At 44.5% G+C, this 15,028-nt stretch overlaps 1 protein-coding gene across 2 annotated transcripts in view; it reads right to left on the bottom strand.

Moving 5' to 3' along the window:
- The window catches only part of WDR37 (WD repeat domain 37), a 121,239-nt gene extending 109,906 nt beyond the window's left edge, over window positions 1-11,333 (bottom strand). For both annotated transcript variants that reach the window (XM_072153996.1, XM_072153997.1), the window contains exons 1-2: window positions 11,199-11,333; window positions 3,214-3,281 (exon numbers count right to left, since the gene is read on the bottom strand). The gene's annotated coding sequence lies outside the window, so the exon portion shown is untranslated. The remainder of the gene's footprint in view (window positions 1-3,213; window positions 3,282-11,198) is intronic.
- Window positions 11,334-15,028: the final 3,695 nt, after the last annotated feature.

Here is a 15,028-nt window from a genome sequence, read left to right as displayed (position 1 = left end):
CTGAATAGGTTCAAGCTCAAAATTAAAAACCCCACCTTGGCTTATACACGAGTGTATATTAACAATGAAACAATGAAGGTACATACTCGCCTGCCTTCCTTCCTCTCTTCACTCTTAACAGAGGGGGCAGAGCGCATGGACGTGTGAAGAAGAAGAAGAAAGAAGAGGAGCTGCGGGGAGCATTGGAAGGCGAATATGGAAGTTTATTGTTCTACACACAGAGAGACTGCAGGGTATATCATAACAGGGGGGGGGGTCATGGAGCATTGTAATGGGGGGGTTGCATGGGGCATTACATTACATGTGGAGGCTGTGACCAATGCCTTTTCCTTCCTAGGCTTATACTTGGGTCAATACATTCTTCCTAGTTATTTGTGATAAAATTAGGGGATTCGGCTTATACTCCAGTATACACGTGTATATAGAATAGAACAAACGGAGGGTCTATTCTAAATTAAAGAGTTTTTGCCTTACATGGTTGAAATAAAAGTCAAGAATCAAGAATTCTAACTGCGTCCGATGGTTTAGAAAAGCAGTGAAGCGTTCCTAACACGCAGCGAGCAGATACGCAAGAAGCAATCAGAAGCAATGCAAACAATGAACGCTATGACACAGAACAAATGCACCGGAGAAATCCTAAGCATTCCTCCAGCACATACACAGGGCCGCAGCCAATCACAACCCGGAGCAGGGCACATTTTATTGTTAGCTTTGCATATTTCACATAACTTTTACTATAGTGCTAGCGTCGTTTTTACACCATTTGTTATTAGAACAATCCTGAAGGAATATCTACAGTATGTTTTTCCCCACGTACATAGAAATGGGTCTGAATGCTAAATATTTAGAAAATGGGGGGGAGGGGGAATTAGTCGGTGCTCAATTTACGCACAAAATTACCATCTAAAAGCCTGCAGAGGTGAAAAGAGCATCAGCCAAGTATACACAAACCATTCATTCACGGGAGGACCTTTAGAGTATATCTTCTATGAAAATCAAGCATGATAAGCCAGGAACCCTACTGTAGCTTCTCAGGCTGTTACACTGTGCAGGAGAGCTCCTCTCCTCCCACTGTGTGATATTATAGCAGACAAAAGGAGTGGGGTAGGGGAGTGCAAAAGCGTTTAACAGCCTGTGAAGCTACAGCACAGAGGGGCTGTGTTAACACCCCAGAGCCCTTCTAACCGATTAGCATAATTTTGAAAGTTGATTTCTAAAGGAAGGAGGCCATTGACTATAAATAGATTACCACAGTCACAGTGCCTGGATCTATGAATAAGTGTCCCTGGTTTAGCATGATGGGTTTTGATAGTAGTTTTTTAAGAATATGTAGCTCATCACCCAATGCAGTGTAGGTTAAGGTTGTTCTGTCAGTCAAGTGTTCAACTGCTGCTGTTCCAGCTACTTGGAACAACAAAAAAGCCGAGTGCATCATCAAGTCCCTCATGGATGCTACCTCACGTGCACTAGTGCTCCTTTCATATAGTTCTTGTGATAGCATGGGTTCTCAGAAGTCACACCCCCGCAATAAGACACTTATTTCCTGTAAACCACCTTTAAATCATATTAGAAGTTTAGGTTATGTCTCATTAGAATAATCAAAGGGGGTTCACAGCAAAAAACATAACTCAATAATATTAAAAGGGGCATTCCAGGAAAATGAATGTCGGATACAAAAAAAAAAAAAAAAAAATTGCTAGCAATTGAATACAACAAAACTCAATGTCATTAAAGAGAACCTGTCAGGTAAATTAACCCCCTAAACTAAATATATTTTCATAAACTGCCATTAGAGAGCATTGCCTCTATCCCTTCATTGTCCCTCCACATGCCTGTAAACCTAAGCAATAAGGTCCTAAAGCTGTATGCAAATGACCTGTGAAATGTCCAATGAGTCATTAGCATATTCAAGCTGTCCGGCTTATTCATGAGTGGGAGGCACAGCCACACCCCCAGTGCATGACTGACAGCCTGTATAATGATGTGAGGCTGTATAATGATGTGCTTCCTGGTGCTGGCGCTCCCTGCAGCCTGTGTGTGTATATAGGAGAGATACAGCAACTCCAGGCAGCCATGTTACAGCAGCACATGTCAGATTCATGTGTAGCTGATGTCTGTGTATTAGGAGGATGCAGCATGTAAGCAGATGTAGCACACAAACCAGCAATGCTTTACTATACATTACACACAGACATGAGCAGGGGGAGGAGAGGGGAGGGGTAACAGGAGTGACATCACTGCCTCTGACCATGTGACCAGCCTCATTTACATAATAAAGAATAGATTATTTTATAATGATTAATTTATGAATTCAGTAGATAAAGGCTGGGATGGGATCCTTGTGAGCTGCTCCAACAGGTGGTAGTGACAGGACTAGTGACACAGACCTGATGACAGGTGTCCTTTAATAACAAAACGTAGGCATTAAAAAGGAAACTGAGTTATCTCCAAGATGGTCGCCTTCTACAACACTCCCATGATCCTTCAGTTCTCAGTAACTCCTCCTCCCTCTCATGCTCTGCACCCAGTGATGACGTAACAAACTGTCCTGCCCTGTTACCATAGTAATGATGTGTAACTGTCACCACTGTGCATTACCACAACACTGGTCATACTGGATGCACTGCAACCAACCGACTACAGCCAAAGATAGTGGTGATCACATGACCTGCCCAGGCAGGTGCAGAACATGTGACCAGCGGCCATCTCCTGTCCTGTGTCTCCTCCACAGCGGCAAAATTACTGGGACTGATTAAAGAACCTGTAACATTTTAATTCTCCATTACAGTCCATATCCACAACAGTTTTCTGCTAATAACCAATTACATATTATCTTATATTTTAATGCCCCATTTGAATATAAATGATGCCTATTTCTAGAATACCCCTTTAAGATCCGTCATAAATATTTAGTTGGTCCCAGGGATTCACATTATTTTAAAAATATCACAGTGGACAGATCCCTCCAGCCTCAGCATAATGGATAAGAGTGGTATTCATTCATTCCTACAGATCCATGGTCTCCGCCCACCCCAGAGGCAATCATGGCATTTGACTCGGATTCCAATGAAAAGTTTGGGAATGTCGCTTCTTCCAGTCTGGATTTAAATTGGAGAACAACATTGACACAGATTTTCCAGACCGAGTATCGGACCTCCCATCTAGTGATAAGTGACCCTACTGCATATTCCAGCCGGAAACCATCTCACTCACCTGTATTAAGTAGATCGATCTTCCGTGCCCATTAGAGTCCTAGAATGCCTGGTAGGAGGTCAAATAACCTAAAACGAAGAAGAATATGTATGAATGCACCATTAAAATGTAGGTAACCAAGAGGGCTGGTACCAAGTTTGCATGCGAGAAAGAAAAGGAAAAAGACGGCAGTGGAACAATCCTTTGCTCAAAAATTAAGTATTCGGCATTTTCAATCTTAAAAATAGGTGCTTAGTAGATGAGGGGTCACGACCTCTGCGCTTCGGCCAGGATGGCCTCATGTTTTAGTTTGCATTTTATCCCTTATCCATTTTATAGGAAATAACCAGCTGATCGGTGAGGGTCCCGGTTTTCCGGGTTGCTCGGTGTCAATTCTAGTGATCGGTTGGGGTCTCAACAGAGAGACCCTCACTGATCTAGGGGCAGAACGGTTGCAGTGGTTAGCATTAAAGCCTTGCAGCGTTGGGGACCTGGGTTTAAAGGACATCTGTCATCAGGTCTGTGTCACTTGTCCTGTCACATGTACCTGTTGGAGCAGCTCACAAGGATCCCATCCCAGCCTTTATCTAGTTATTTCATACATTATTCTTTGTAAAATCATCTATTCTTTATCATGTAAATGAGGCTGGTCACATGGTCAGAGGCAGTGATGTCACCCCTGTTACCCCTCCCCTCTCCTCCCCCTGCTCATGTCTGTGTGTAATGTATAGTAAAGCATGGCTAGTGTGTGTGCTGCATCTGCTGACATGCTGCATCCTCCTAATATACAGGTGAGAGACACAGACATCAGCTACACAAGTACCTGACATGTTCTGCTATAACATGGCTGCCTGGAGCTCTCCTAAACACACACAGGCTGCAGGGAGCGCCAGCACCAGGAAGCACATCATTATACAGCCTCACATCATTATACAGGCTGTCAGTCATGCACTGGGGGTGTGGCTGTGCCTCCCACTCATGAATAAGGTGGACAGCTTGAATATGCTAATGCTTCATTGGACATTTCACAGGTCATTTGCATACAGCTTTAGGACCTCATTGCTTAGGTTTACAGGCATGTAGAGGAACAATGAAGGGATAGAGGCAATGCTCTCTAATGGCAGTTTATGAAAATATATTTAGTTTAGGGGGGTTATTTTGCATGACGGGTTCTCTTTAAGTCAGAGGGTCAACATCTGCAAAGAGTTTGTATGTTCTCTCCGTGTTTGCGTGTGTTTCCTCTGGGTCCTCTGGTTTCCTCCCACACTCCAAAACATACTGGTAGGTTGAGTAGATTGTGAGCCCCATTGGGGACAGGGACCGCTCTGTGCAGCGCTGCATAATCTGTGTGCGCTATATAAATAAAGAATTATTACTATTATTATTACCTAGTTGTTGCCTATTATGTGGATAAGGGATAACATGAAAACCTAGTACAACCCCTTTAAGCCTCAGTACCTATACACAATATTCCCTAGCACCCAATATATGATGGCCTCATCTCCGATTCCGTAACAAACATCAATTATATCTGATTAGATGCAGGCGGAGAACGTCCTTCCTGCAGTAGAGGACACAGGTTACAATCGCAGTAGGCTCCATTATCACAGACAGCCATCAGAAAAAATGTTCATTTTCATGATTGGCTTCTTATGATAAACCTTTAGGATGAGCGAGCCAAAATCCCAAAACAAACGTGTTATATATGGCGGCAATTCATGATTTCATGGATCACAAGGCACCACCTTTCCGACTCACCGAATTAGCCAAAAAAATAAACTTAGTACTAAACCGAGGTTCTGTATGGCTGTGTCTGGAATTTCCAGGCACAAAAACGGAAAACAGAAAGAGAAGTAAAGGAAGCAAGCAGAGAGAGGGATTATGGGTCACACATAGACGTCTTTAGGACCCACGCTGCAGTGTGGCATGTGCCCTACAATGTAGTAGCACTTTCTGGTTGCTGGACTAGAGTTAAAGGTCATCTACCACCAGGATGAAGGACTGTAAGCAAATGAGCCAGACAGGCTGCAAGCTCCATTAACACCTATGGAGCCTGGAGCCCCTCAGGCTCATTTGCATACAGTCCTTCATCCTGGTGGTAGATGCCCTTTAAGGTGGGACGTCAGGCAATTAATTCTTTTTCCCGCTCAGGACAAATATGTAGAGTAATACAATTGGATTATATATAAAGTGTTTGTGCTCTGTCAAGTTTTATTTTATTTGAATATCTCCCCTATGGTGTGTAAAGTGCGGAATATGATGGCGCTAAATAAAGATTATTACAAAAGACATAGATGACAATTATCCTTCCAAAAAATTAAACTCACAATCCCAAAAAAAATAAATATGGTCTGCAGGTGACATGTTATAGAGCAGGAGCTTGAACATAGTGTCTGCGGGCAGCAGGTTATAGAGCAAGAGGAGCTTGAACATGGTGTCTGCGGGCAGCAGGTTATAGAGCAGGAGGAGCTTGAACATGGTGTCTACAGGCAGCAGTTTATTATGCAGGAGCAGCTTGAACATGGTGTCTGTGGGCAGCAGGTTATAGAGCAAGAGGAGCTTGAACATGGGGTCTGCGGGGAGCAGGTTATAGAGCAGGAGGACATCAGCAGCTCGTTCATAGTGTCCTATCAACAGGCAGCATGTTATAGAGCAAGAGGAGCTTGAACACAGTGTCTGTGGGCAGCAGGTGATTAGCAGATAGGACACTATGAACAATCTACAGGCAGCAGGTTATACAGCAGAAGGAGCTTGAACAGAGTTTCCTATCTGGAGGTAAAATGTTATAGAGCAGGAGGAGCTGAGCAACATCTGCACACGCCCCAGCAGGAGCTAACAGAGCTATCAAAACTACTCTCCGCTCCCCCAAAGCAGCAGCAGTCCACTTCTCCACCTCTGTGACGCAGCTCTGAATACGACAGAGTAAAGATGTCATTACACGGTTTCTGCCGTCTTTGTAGCCGCGTACAGATGCCGCACAAAGGAGAAGAGGACGGCTGTTGCTTTGGATGAAAGAAGACTGTTGGAATTTGGGACGGATAACACAAGGATGCGTGCCTCAAGTCTGACAGCCGTGATCCACACTGCACGGGATGGCAGAAATAATACAGATACAACTGTTACTGTAGGAAATCTATACAGTTCCATTTAAGTCTATAAGATACAGAAAATCCCATGAAATCCCGGCTGATTTTTTTTAAATGCAGATATTGACAAGTGCGGCCGATTTTAGAAGCCAATGTCAATTTTCTGCTGCGGATTTAATACAGATCGCCTATTAAAGACGTTTGAAGGTTAAACTGACCCACCTGCTGATTTAGGTGTGCATTTTAAAACCTATTTTTTTTTTTTTTTAAACTGATAGTGTTTACTAATCCATATATATGGCGGCGCATGTAACACACGACTGTCCAGAGTGATGGACGCCGGATCAGAACACCGACTCCCGTTATAGGTTCTGTAATCCAGCAGAGCATTGTACAAGGCGTTACAATACAGAACACACAATGAGGGTCTATACAGAGACACTCCCAGAAGGAAGAAAAAAAACGGAGCTAATTATTTTTACAAGAATTCTTCAAATACCAGAAAGACAACGTGCTGGTCCTTCTAAGCCCAAAAACACAACGTCGTGTAAACACTGGAGACTTATCTGTACCAACATACAACACAATTCAGGCCTCAGTCAGTCAAAACTTGGAGGGTTCGAACATTTCAGGTCACGAGCCTCACATGACGCTACTGATATTGGAGATTTGCCCTCACACCCCCATCTTTCCTGGATTGGAATCCAATCAAAGCTTAGCTTTAATTTTATAAACTGCTGTGGGATCATGAAAGCTGAGCTCTGATTGGTTGCCATGAACAACTAAAAAAAGTTCTGCTCAGTTCTGATAAATCATAAACTCTGTCCGAGCATTGCGTGGATGTCCTTAAAGGGCATCTACCACCAGGATGAAGGACTGTAAGCACATGAGCCTGATAGGTGCAAACAGAGCCTGAAGCCCCTCTGGCTAATTTGCATACGGTATTTCATCCTGGTGGTAGATTTCCTTTGATAGGAGTAAAGGACCCATCAAGTGATTGCTTATCTTCCCCGTTGTCATCCATGTTTGCATTAAATTGTCCCATTATTAAAGGGCTTTTACCAAGTTTACAAGACATCCCCAATGACATGATGCGGGATAACAAGTTGATCGATGGCAGTTCCAGCAGTTGGTGATTAGGGGGTCCTGTTCTCTACAAGTGATGGAGCAGGAGTTGGGGCAAGTGTCTGCTGTAGGCAATTGTGCGGCAACAAGACTCCGGAGACCAGGGATTGGCCACAGTGGTCACATGGGTGTACTGTACCTCACTGCTGGGAAGAGGGACAGAGGTTCACAGAGATTACATAGAAGAGAGGCGGAGCAGAGAGTCACAGCAGCTAGATCTCTATCCACCAGGATAAAGAGGACTGTAAATTTACAGAAAATATAGAGGAGTAACAATTTCTTCCTGTGAAGCTGTATGAAGCTGAAATTTTCGTGTTTTCTAAAAAAAAACCTCAAAACAGCTAATTTGGAGCAAGTAGGGGAGAAAAAAATAAATAAATAAAAAACAAACAAGATGACCACAAAGCTCTTGTAGAATAAGGGACAACAAAAGTAGGTTGTACTATAAGGATTGGGTTCTTCTTAGGTACAAGTCCACAAAAAAATAGCGCATGTAATATGTTTGTGCGAAACAGACTCCCAGACCAGATTTCCCCAAGTGAAAGAACTGGAAAAATTGTTCAGGACAATTCTTGGCACAGATGAGAACCAGCAACGTACACGTTCATTCAAAGGAGAGCATGGCTGCGAAATGCAAGGACCTCGGTGGTCCACAAATTGGATTTTTAAAAATCACTTGGGGTTAGGAATCGGAATGTGCAATCTCCATTTCATCCCTGGACAGGCGGGACTCTTGGTGGGTATGGATTTGGGCACGTCTCAACCATTTTCGATGGACTCTAGGACTATTTATATCCAGCTGAATCAGTAGCCATTCACAGCACGAGCCTTCCAATAAGTTTGGTTCTGCATGGTCCAGTCCATGCTCTCCTAAAGTGCCACTCTACCTTCACCAAATGCCAGCTGCTTTTTTTTGGAAGATTTGTGGCCTAAACTCAGTTTTATGAAAGCAAACGTTAAAATTTATGCCGTTCCTGGAGCAGGGGGCTCAGAATCAGATCCAGAGTCCGATGGGAATGTGCCTCGTACCAACATTTGATGATGATATATAGAGAAAATTGTAAAAAAAAAAATAAAACCTTCTGCATTATCAGTCAGCAAAAGATATAATAAAGCAGTCGTCATCTGAGATCAGAATATTCTCTGCGTGTCCTCCATTTCTGCGAGGTCCTGAGCGGCTCCTTCTGAGCTACATCTGTCCCCGTCTCTTATACGGCACAGGACTATCTCTAGGATAAGTCATTATAATGATTTCTAGGACCTGCACCAATCCCAACATTGAAGGTTCCTGCAGCAAGCGATTTGTGCTCCTGCTCCTTCACTCTTAAGTAGAGTAAGGAGGGAATTGGACAAACTATGGCGCTGGGTACAGGATCATATGAGGTTCCGTGTACCGAGGGGGTTCTTTACCAAGGTCAAAAAGTCTTGAAGTTTAGGGAAAAAAATTATATTTTCTTAAATGACCCAAGTAAAATTTCCAATATCTATCAGGACTGTGAAGTCAGTAAGCCAAATCTCCAACTCTGCCTCCTCAATTTCCCAAATTTCAACTCCAGCTCCACCAAAATGGTCAGCACTGACTGCACAGTCATGTATTCCTAGTCCCTCTACAAGTGTTAAAAATAATGCTGCTTTCCTTCCCAGTGCCTTATTCACCACTGAGCATGTACATAAAGTGCAGCACACATTCATCTCAACTAAAAGGGGGATCACTGGTGCACAAGCCACACGGGCCACATGCAGCCTCTCAAGCCTTGTGTTGTGATTTGCACCCTGCTGATATTCAGAGCCAATGAGATATTCCATAACTGATGTAACATAACCGATGGCGGCTCCTTGGTGCTGGAGGCCACTGAGTGGTGAGTGCTGCTGACATGTCCTTATTGCTGGCGGGTCCTCTCCTCCTGCTCCTCTTGGTGTCCTGACTCCTGAGCGGACCCAGAGCAGAGCGTTTGAGCAGTATGACAGCAATGACCAGGAATAGAACAGACACTTAAAAGAAATTTCAACATTTTTATAATAATATTTGTGTAATCGGTCCATTTTTTTCTGACTCTGACTTCACCAAAATAGTCACCGACTTTGACTCCACAGCCCTGCCATCTATAGGAGACAGCCCCTAGAAAATGGACACCATACTGTATGCATCACATTTACACCAGACTTTATGACTGACCAAAGCATTTACAAAATCCTATATGCTGCTAGTTCTGGCTACATGGGGCCACCACTGTAAAAGCACAACTGCTTAAAGGGGTCTTCAGGATTGTTATACCAATGGCGAGATCTTAAACGCCCTAATCTGAGATCAGTGACACTCATAGGATCATGTGGCCTATTACTTACCACACACAGGTCTGCACATTTTGTACCATATAATACTGCAGCTCCTTCCCATTTACGTAAATGGGACACAGCAAAGTGTAGTATCAGGCAAATCCACAAGATGACGCTCATCAGTGATTGTGTTGAGAGTCAGACACGTCATAGGCCTGAGGCACAGGTCAGCTTCTGAATCACGGACCATGTACTGGTCAGATTTCATAGTGGCGAGGATCATAGTGATGCATAATACAAGGAGATCATGTAAGGAGTCCCTGCTTTCCCTCTGGAGCAGGGAAGCAGGGACTCCTTCCCTCATATACCACTATGACACTTGGAGTCCCATCCTTGGCATTGTGACTAGACCTTAAATCCTGCCAGGGCATGCTTCGCGTTTCATGGACTGACCATGGTCAGGCACAAATATATATTTGTGTACAAAGCTTACTCTTATAAGGATCAGAGCGCTACAAGCCACTTCAAGTTAATGAACCCATTTAAGCAGAGTGCCTGGTACCCCAAGGAAAACAGTAGGCTCCTTCCATCCTATAGTGGCTGTGCTGGAGAACTGCATCTCAGCTCCTATATAGAGTCAGACGCCCCTTTAAGTGATGGATTAAAGCCACTGGGCTCCCTCTAGTGGCGCCTGCAGGCAAGTGTAATACGGTTATATACGACTCGGAAGCTTAAAAACAAATAACCTTTGGCTCACAGATATGAAAACATTTTTAGGAACAAACTACTTTTTGCTGCACTGACACCGTGAATCAAAATCTTTGTGTAATGTCCAGTTCTAGGCCCAACAGAACCGGTCACCATCACAATATTGTCCAGCAGCGCTGTCATTATTGTATCTACCAGCATCTGACTACAATCTGACCACACACTCGGGATCTGTTCACACCCGCATTGGAGCCTCCATTGTAAATTACATAAAAATTAAAACAAAAAACGGACATGGATTTCCAGCTGTTCCGAAACTACAAATCCCAGCAGACTCTCGACAACCGCCAGCATTCAGGGGATGATGGGGGTTGTAGTTTTGCAACATCTGTAAAGCCAAATCAATAGATCCTGCTGAGTATTAGGGAGAATATCATGGATTTTGGGGGGATTTCAATGAAAATTTGGCAGAAATATGGTAAAATCGTGACGGATCTTACGTGATTGCCAGGTAGCGGTTGGTTGGCGATTTATAGATGGCGATCGCACGGTTTATGGGAATATTGAGGGATCTGGATGGATCGCAGAGTAATGGCTGCCAAGGACGTGCCAGGGGGAGCTGAGGGATGAGGTGCCAGGTGATGAGCAGCCATGCCCAGTCCTGCAGCCCGATCATTATTATGAGTGTCTGGTCCTCAGTCCCCAGTGTTTATCCTCCTCCCCCATTTCCAGCTGCTCCTTCCATCATCCCCTCCCTTCACCAGGCTGTGACCACCGACCCCCCACATGCCTCCCGCAGCCCCCCATTACCTTTGCAGCAGACCGTATGACAAGAGGCAGCAGCGGCAGCGGCTCCCCACCTCCTCCTCCTCCTCACTACCCAGCACACGCACAGCCAGCTCCGGACATTTGCCTTGACAACGGAAGTCCCGCCCCCTTCCTGGCCTGTCATACAGCAGTCCCCTCCGATTGGACGGAAGCATCCTTTCCCTCATTGGCGCAGGCGCGCGTCAATCCTGCGCGCCGGGTGGCATGGACACGCCCACCTCCTGCTGTCAGACTGGCAGCGCGGTTATTTTTAGTGGCCATTGTCAGGCGGTTTTGTGGAATAGCGAGAGATGTCGTGTGCGGTTAATAATATGGGATCGGACGTGATTCACGGGTGGCCGAGGGAAAGGCTCATTATCTGTTCTTTTAAGGATGGAAAGTGACGCTCTGGGCAAGGAATATGTGGATGTTATTACAGATTATTGTAAAAATGTCTGTGGCATGTAGAGGGTTAAAATGGACCCGGAGACATTTGTAGGAATAGATATTTATGGACATAATTCAGTTTAATGTTAGGGCCTGTTCCGATCTCCGTGTGGGCTTCTGTTTGACAAAGTTCACACCAGTAGTGGATTAGACTATAGGCGATTTGGGTGGCAGCCCGGGGCCACGAAAACCACCCACTAAATTTTATACTGAGAAGGACCTTCACCCATGAAGTTCTTGAACATTTCTTTCTGCTCTAATTACACGTATGCACAAGAGCCATTTCAGGACCTTTTAAGGTCCTCCAAAGGTCCTGTAACCACAGATTGAAAGCAGCAGAAGGGACACTTCCTCCATTCCCCAAGAAGCTGATGCTAGTATCATATGTAGGAAGTGATTCCAGACTTGTAGGAGATATAATATTCATACAGCCCAGAGCCCATGGTTGTCTTAATCTGCCCCTGGTTGATACTACCATTTAAACCTCTGTTCCTTACTTCCATTAGAAAAAAGGTAAAGAAACAAATCGGACATACTCACCCCTGCTCCGCTTCAACCCGATCCCAGTGCTGGTCTTCTTTAAATGTTGACACTCCGGAATTGCCTAGAAAAATGTCTATTGGAAACATGGGCTGGCTGTATATGGGGGACATGGGCTGGCTGGCTATATACCGGGGACATGGGCTGGCTGGCTATATACTGGGGGGCTGGCTATATACTGGGGGACATGAGCTGGCTGGCTATATACTGGGGGCAGGGGCTGCTGGCTATATACTGGGGGGGCAGGGGCTGCTGGCTATATACTGGGGGGCAGGGGCTGCTGGCTATATATTGGGGGCAGGGGCTGCTGGCTATATACTAGGGGCCTGGCTGGCTATATACTGAGGGTATGGGCTTGCTGGCTATATACTGGGGGTCAGGTGCATGCTGTTTATATGCTGGTGGACTTGGTGTTGACTGGTTATATACTGGGGGGCAGGGCCTGGCTAGCTATATACTGGGGGTCAGGTGCTTGCTGTTTATATGCTGGTGGACTTGGTGTTGACTGGTTATATACGGGGGGGGCAGGGTCTGGCTGGCTATATATTAGGGGGCAGGAGCTGGCTGGCTACATACTAGGATGCAGGGGCTGCTTTTATACTAGGGGCCTGGCTGGATATATACTGGGGGTCAGGTGCTTGCTGTTTATATTCTAGGGGGCATGGGCTGGCTATATATCAGGGGACAGGGGCTGGCTGGCTATATACTAGGGGGCATGGGCTGGCTATATACTGGAGGCATGAGCCGGCTAGCTATATACTGGGTGGAGGATGTGACCAATGCATTTCCCACCCTAAGCTTATACTCGAGTCAATATGTTTTCCCAGTTTTTTGTGCCTAAAATTAGGCACCTCGACTTACACTCCAGAATATACGTTACTTTATATTTCTGCATCTATAAATCTTATCATTTATCTATAAATCTATATTATCTCTCATACCTATCATCTGTCTATCTCCTATGTAATTCTCCTACAGTCCCATATTACAGATACCATACTACTGTGTAACTACTAAGTGTTATTATTGTGCAGGGGTTAAAGGATAAAGGAGCCTCTTACTGACTGTGATTGTTCATGAAATAGTTTTATTTTGGGGCCCCACTTTATCTAAAACTGGCCTTGGACATGAGATGTACCATAGATGGATGATTTGTCATAATAAAAGTTAAAAACAGACAGTAACTGTTATGTTCAGTTTATTTATCATCCTATGTTTGAACACTGACGTAAAAATACGGATACTTAGCTATTAACAACATACCCTTTGTTGTATATATATATTCTTCTCTACAACCTATACAAACCGAACCAAAGAATAAAGTAGATGCATCATTTGGAGCGCACAGAGAAAGTCGTAAGAACTGAGTGTCACAGGTGCTCTCATAGGGCACGTGATCGCCGGCTTCAGAAGATTTAAATGGCCAGCGTGCTGTTAATTGGCGCTGGCCATTCCTAGAATTCCTTATAATCCAGCCTCTCCCTCTGCACCCTGCTGGATCTTTGTGCCTTTGAGAAAGCTTTGTTCCTGATGCCCTGTGCTCGTATTCTGAATTCCCGTTGTTACACCAGTTCTGTTCCTGATTACGCTCCTCTGCTGCCTGCCCTGACCTATTTGCTACGTTCCTGACTCTGATCCTGTGCTGCCTGTCCCCAAATACATTTCTGCTCAACGTCACTGTACCGAGCCTTGGCTGCCACCTTGGACAAAGTTGCACCTGTGGAGCGACCAGGTGGTACCACACCGCAGCAAGTCCAAGCCGCTTTGCGGCAGGCTCTGCCGAAAACCGGGTGCCACGTAGACTCCGGTCCAAGGTGTCGGCTTACGACATTGTCCGCGGTGGTCCAGTGGGTCCACTACCCCTGGAGCCTGACACTTAGCCCACAAGAAAGTGACGCAAATGCTTTTTTTCGCCAATTTCACCACATTTAAAAAATGTTTCCAGGTTCCCAGTATGCGTCATGAAATTATGAATAACGTCACTGAGAAGTAAAAATTTGTTACATGGAAAATAAGCTCTAAAGCTCTAAAAAATGAACTAAAAAAGGCTGCGACTTGAAAGGGGTTAAGGTGCGGTGATTTAGTGGCAGATAATTTAGGTGATATTGGGAGGATTTTAGCAGCAGGTATTACTGGCGTGAGGGGTAATATTCTGGTGACAGGTCTTCTTTAATAATTTGACTATTAGGTGTTACCATTTTCCTAGTCTAGGAGGGATGTCAAAAACTGTCATCCCAGATTAGACAATGACAGGTGACTACAGTATCAGACAGATCATGGCTGCTGCGGTGACGAGGTGCAGATCACATCATTGCATTATTATGACAATAGTGAAGCATATTGAAAAAAAAAATCAATCATTGACATAACATTATAAGATATTATTATTAGAGAATCTCTGCAGCAGATGAAGGAAGTGACACAATAGGCAGAAGTGCTGATGTATGACAGCGAACTAACAACAAGCACAAAGATTTATGAACCCGTCACCCAGTCATCGTCTGGGCAGGCACCTACAGGAAATGCTTAGCACGCATGGAAATTGTGCAACAGATATATAAAGTGCACGAAGCAGACATACTCACAAGGACAAAATTGTTGTTACCACTCGTTTATTGAAAGGAAATCCCACAATGGTCACAGAAATAACATGAATCTCACATAAGTAAAAATGCATTAAATTAAATGAAAATAAACAAATGAAAGGCATAGGACATTCTCCCAGAAACTTTCTGACTGGTCAACATGTAATTAAGTAAATTCCAGCCTTGCTTTTTTATAATTCACCAGCAATGGTGTCCTCCTTGGTCAGCTCCCATTAAGTCCACTTTGGATCAAACAACAAC

The sequence above is a fragment of the Engystomops pustulosus genome, chromosome 5, assembly GCF_040894005.1.
Source record: "Engystomops pustulosus chromosome 5, aEngPut4.maternal, whole genome shotgun sequence".
NCBI lineage: Eukaryota > Metazoa > Chordata > Amphibia > Anura > Leptodactylidae > Engystomops > Engystomops pustulosus.
The sequence above is the reverse complement of the archived record's forward strand: the minus strand, read 5'-3'. Positions and strand labels throughout refer to the sequence as shown.